The sequence below is a fragment of the Leguminivora glycinivorella genome, chromosome 15, assembly GCF_023078275.1.
Source record: "Leguminivora glycinivorella isolate SPB_JAAS2020 chromosome 15, LegGlyc_1.1, whole genome shotgun sequence".
In the NCBI taxonomy this organism is placed as follows: domain Eukaryota; kingdom Metazoa; phylum Arthropoda; class Insecta; order Lepidoptera; family Tortricidae; genus Leguminivora; species Leguminivora glycinivorella.
The window spans coordinates 2,505,968-2,511,967 of record NC_062985.1 but is presented as its reverse complement, the minus strand read 5'-3'; positions in this window follow the sequence as shown (position 1 = coordinate 2,511,967).

The window sequence follows — 6,000 nt, the reverse complement described above, 5'->3', positions numbered from 1 at the left end:
AGTAAACCCTTAATTTGGCAGAAAATGATCACGGTCGTGAGTTCAAGCCTTCCGCTCCCAATTACCTTTAGTTCAAATTTACCTTCGTCACCCCCGTCCGAGCTGTGAACTACGTTCCTATCGATCCCTTGTTCTTGCAGTACTTCTTCACCACAGTGGCTACCTCTCAAGTTCTTTCACTATACAAGCTATTCGTCTCTGGAATGCACTTTCCCTGATTGTAAGAGAAGCCCCAAGTACGTCAATTTTCAAACGCATGCTGCACCAGCATCTGATTGATCTGATCTGTTGAGTGCGGCACAAGTTAATTAGTTCTCCTTCGCCCATATGCATAATGTCTATAGTATATTATTTGTATTTTATATCAACACTTTTTCACCAACATAGCCACTGATACTACACGGAATTTAAACTCCTCTGTAGTTAAGGCAGGTCTCTACTTGGACAATTACAATGTTAAGAAATGCAGCATGGAATTATATTTCCAATTTACTGACCCCGAAGAGATTATTAAAACTTTCAAGTCCTTAAAAGTTAAAAACAGTGAGGACATTTGGGGGATATCTGTGAAAGTCGTGTATTCAATTATTGACGTCGTGGCACCTTATCTAGCCGATGTGTTTAACGCTTGTGTTAGGGAATGTGTGTTTCCCAATCTGATGAAGTATAGTAAGGTTATTCCTCTGTTTAAATCAGGCAGCAAGGATGACCTTGGAAATTTTAGACCAATTTCCATACTTCCCGTTCTCAGCAAAGTGTTTGAGAAAATTATATTGAACCAGTTGCTTCGACATTTTAACACGAATGGATTACTTCAGCATCAGCAATTTGGTTTTACACGAGGTCGTTCGACGACAGATGCTGCCTCTGTGCTAATCAAGCACATATACGATGCCTGGGAACTCTCGTTAGATGCTATCGGTATTTTCTGCGATCTCTCCAAAGCTTTCGATTGTGTGGAGCACGACACACTACTACACAAGCTGAAGCACTACGGTCTATCCTCTAAAGCTTTACAGCTTGTTGAATCTTACTTAAACGAAAGAACCCAGAAAGTGGTTGTAAATGGTACTGAATCTAACGGTACAACTGTAAAGCTTGGAGTACCACAGGGTTCTATTCTGGGACCTTTTCTTTTCCTTGTGTATATAAATGATTTGCCATGTCTTGTAAAGAACAAATGTGAGATAGTCTTATTTGCTGATGATACTTCACTAATTTTCAAAGTTGATAGGCAACTGAGTGACTATAGCCATGTGAATGAAACTTTGAAGGAGGTACTAGAATGGTTTACAGCAAATAACTTGCTCCTTAATGCCAAGAAGACGAAATGTGTTAAATTCTCTTTACCCAATGTAAGGAAGACAGATACTACCATCACGCTGAATGGCGAAAACCTGGACTTTGTCGAGAATACGCTCTTTCTTGGTCTTACTTTAGATTGCAATCTGCAATGGGGTCCTCATATATCTGCCCTAGCAAAAAGGTTGAGCTCTGCCGCGTATGCCGTAAGGAGAATTAGGCAATTAACTGATGTGGAGACAGCTCGCCTAGTTTATTTCAGTTACTTTCATAGTGTTATGTCTTACGGCATATTGGCCTGGGGAAAAGCAGCAGATATTCAAACCATCTTCGTTCTCCAGAAACGGGCAATACGATCTATCTACAACATGGCGTCACGTGACTCACTGAAGGAACGCTTTAAGGAGATAGACATCCTTACAGTAGCTTCACAATACATACTAGATGTGATAATGTATACTCATAAGAATATAGAGTCCTTTAAGAAACTGTCAGATATTCATAGTTATAATACACGGAACAAACATAAGCTAGCGGTTTCCAAGTTTCGTCTACAGAAAGTGAAGAAATCGTTCCTGGGAAACTGTGTAACATTTTATAATAAGGTACCCTTAGAGGCATGGGATCTGCCCTTTACTTCATTCAAGAAGTACATAAAAAGTGCACTTCTCAAAAAGGGGTACTACAAAATTGATGATTACCTGGGAGATACTACACCATGGCCGACTATCCAGGCTCAAAATCTGTCATAGTTTTGCTAGCAGTGTCCCGGGGAGACATTGTGTCATGCTTAAGGCGCTGTTGCTACTGGCTGTTTAAATTATTGATCCTTATTATTGTATAATTATAATTTGGTATATATATATATTGACTTGTTGAGTACATACTAGTTATGTATTCTGTAGAATTAGTTGGAGATTGCTAGCTTAACAGTCTCTTGACGTGAAATTTGTATTTCATACGCATTTTTTTTTTCTATTTCTAGTTCTTTTGACACTTGGAGAACCTTTACACCTCCAAATTTTTATTTTTTATTATATCCCATTAATTGTAATTGACTGTGGGGACCTTTTACATCTCCCAAGATCTTGTTTTCAATTAAGTCAATTTAAACTATGTAACATACAAGCACGGAATGTTGTGTCTTACATCTAGGTATACCGTATTCACTTATTATTGGAATATTTAATACAGCCCGGACAGCTTGAACATGTCATGCTCGCTAAAAAGTCTTTGCTTACGGTGACGTCGTTGATCGGGTCGCCACCTTCCCGAATGAAGGTTGAGGGAGGCGATGGCTGAGATGCGCGCCATATTCGTGAACGGGTGCTGTTTGTGAAGACCGGTCTGTTTCAGCTAATAGGGGCTATGCTATTCTATGTAACATTAATTTTGAATGAGATTACGTTGAGGCACTCTGTTCGGTCCTTGTTTGTTTATTTTTCTTTCTGACTCTTGGAGACCATATACATCTCCAAGGAAAAAAGTAGATTAAGTATACATATATTTTTTTTTCCTTTGCTTAAGACAACAAGAGTCTTTTACAACTCTAAAGTTATTTTAGTTATTCGGTTTTTTTCTTCATGTATAATTTTTTTAGATGTACTTTGACACTTAGAGACTCTATACATCTCTAAAATCTCTTATTAATAATCATAATAGCTTTGTACTTTGTATAATTTCTTGTGTTAATATTTTTTTTTTATGAATACTTTTGCTTATTAAATTGTATCTTGTTTTTTTTTTTAATGCATGTTAAATATAAGATGTAATGTTTTGAAAAGAAGTGGCCCGCCGAGTTTCTTGCCGGTCCCATAGTGGATACCCTCCTCCAACTGAGGGGGGACTGAAATCTTCTCGAGGCTGAGGCGTAGGGTTAGAGCCGGCGTAGTTTTGTTTGACGTTCATAAGCGCATTGTAATATGCCTACTTGGAAAATAAATATTTCATTTCATTTCATTTCATTTCATTGTGTATAAGTATAAATGTTAACTATAAAACTCCCGTGAGACTCATACATATTTAAAAATATTTTAAGCGGGTTACTCACGTATTAAGTCGATATAGCGTTCGACATGTTTCGGTTCAATTTCGAGAACCTTTCTCAAGAGTAGCGACCCCGCCTTTATATGTCGAGAGCGCGACGCATACCGAATTGAACCGAAACATGTCGAACGCTATATCGACTTAATACGTGAGTAACCCGCTTAAAATATTTTTAAATAAGTATAAATGTGTAATGAAATTAACGTATTATATTGACTGTAGAGGTAAATAATATTGTTAATAGTTGTGGCCAGTAAATTGCTTAAAGTTGTAATGCTTTCTAAATTATTTTTCTCACTGCAGGTACCCACATTCGCGAAATTCTGTTTTGCCCTACGGTTGTCTGGTAGAGAATTCATTAAGGCATTAAAGTCCGCAATTTGTACTCTTTTCAATTGTGCAATAAACTTTAAATAAAATAAATAAGTATCTTCGGCGCTCGATAGTTCCCATATGATTCTGATTCGGAAAAAACATCAAATATTTTATATTTTATGTTGTGTAGGTAAATTACATATTTAATGATATTGAGATTCATATTATCTTTTTCTTCTGTGACAATTTGATATGTTTTCTCTGAAGAAGAACGACGTATTATTAAGCAATAATATAATTTATTGAAATTATTTTCCATAGAGTACCTAGTCTGTTCATATTCTTTGATGAATACTTTTGCATGTTAAATTGTATCTTGTTATTTAATGCATGTTAGTTATAAGATGTAATGTTTTGAAAAGAAGTTGCCCGCCGAGTTTCTTGCCGGTCCCATAGTGGATACCCCCCTCCCAACTGAGGGGGGACTGAAATCTTCTCGAGGCTGAGGCGTAGGGTTAGAGCCGGCGTAGCTTTATTTGACGTTCATATGCGCATTGTAATATGCCTACTTGAAAAATAAATATTTCATTTTCATATAAAAAGAGGGTTTTGAGGGTTTTGATGAATTTTGATTCATGTTGAACATTGTCCAATTAAGGGTTAAAAGAACGCGATATAATTTCCCTGGCACTATAAACCAAGCAGACAGGTCATTAGACTGATACCATCTGGTATCTGGTGGCACGTAGCCATGTTTTTAACTCAATTTCCGAACCGCAATGATCTTGGCAAGGTCTTGCACGGTGTAGTTTTAGTCTAATTTAATAAGACGCAAATGGTTTGAGGGTGTAACTGAAAATGTATAAGGGTATTATCAAATATATTTTTTGGATACTATGCGTAGTGAAAGCTGTTAACATGCAAAATTAACTCAATATCAGTATTTTGACGACAATTTAGCACACAATTTCAATAAATATTACTTTTTAACCCCCGACGCAAAAACGAAGGGGTGTTATAAGTTTGACGTGTCTGTCTGTGTGTATGTGTATGTCTGTCTGTCTGTCTGTTTGTCTGTCTGTTTGTGTGTGTGTCTGTCTGTGGCATCGTAGCGCTCGAACGGATGAACCGATTTTGATTTAGTTTTTTTTATCTGCAAGCTGAGTTAGTCGGGAGTGTTCTTAGCCATGTTTCATGAAAATCGGTCCACTAGGTCGCGGTCGGGGGTTTTTTCAAAATTTTAATTTTGTGGTTAGGTTATATGCTAATTGCATAAACTATAAGCAATAAGCTACATTTAGAACATGAAAAAATTAGTTTTCAGACAATATTTATTCTTAATTATCGTTACAAAACTGACATTGAGTTATTTTTTGTTAACAACTGTCACTAATTTTGGGTTCCAATTTCTGAAAATGCCCTTCGGCAAAGATGTCAGTGTGACAGATGTCTTATCCACGTGGTTAAGTGATAAAATTGGAAGCATACTAGACCTGCATATAATTATGTAGAGGTATTTTGTACTTTCCATTTCGGATTTTACATTGTTGAGTTAACATTCTGAGTATACCTGGACCAGGATATAGCAAAACGCAATAACGGATATTGTCCAGTTAACGTGTTATGGACTTTGAGAGCAGAATGTTATTCCAAACGAGAGCGCAGGTGACAATACTGAAAATACATTTAGCCTTTTTAACCCCCGGCGCAAAAACGACGGGGTGTTATAAGTTTGACGTGTCTGTCTGTCTGTCTGTTGTCTGTCTGTCTGTCTGTCTGTATGTCTGTCTGTCTGTGTGTGTTAACGCCCTGACTGGCAACACTCCGGTCACCCCGCTGATCCAATGAGCAGCGGCCAGAGCCTCGACCTGCCGGACCAATAGGAATGAAGACTGAAGCGCCGCGGTTTCCCCCGTCGCGACACTATAAAAGCACGGTGCGCGGTACCAGCTTCCCTTTTTTACTAATATCAAAACTTTCTCTGTCACGTGTCCGAGATAAAAATCTGTACTTAAAGATCCATTAAAAGAAATGGTAATATTTTATACCTGTTTTATTTAAAGCAATTGAGTTCCGGCTCAAACAGTGTGTGTGTCTGTCTGTGTCATCGTAGCTCCCGAACGGATGAACCGATTTAGATTTAGTTTTTTTGTCTGAAAGCTGAGTTAGTAGGGAGTGTTCTTAGCCATGTTTCATGAAAATCGGTCTACTATGTCGCGGTCGGAGGTTTTTCAAAATTTTAATTTTGTGGTTAGGTTATTATTATGTACTATGAGAATTATATTGTACCTAACATTAACAAAATAGCACCAGAAAATCCAACTATCATGTTCCTTG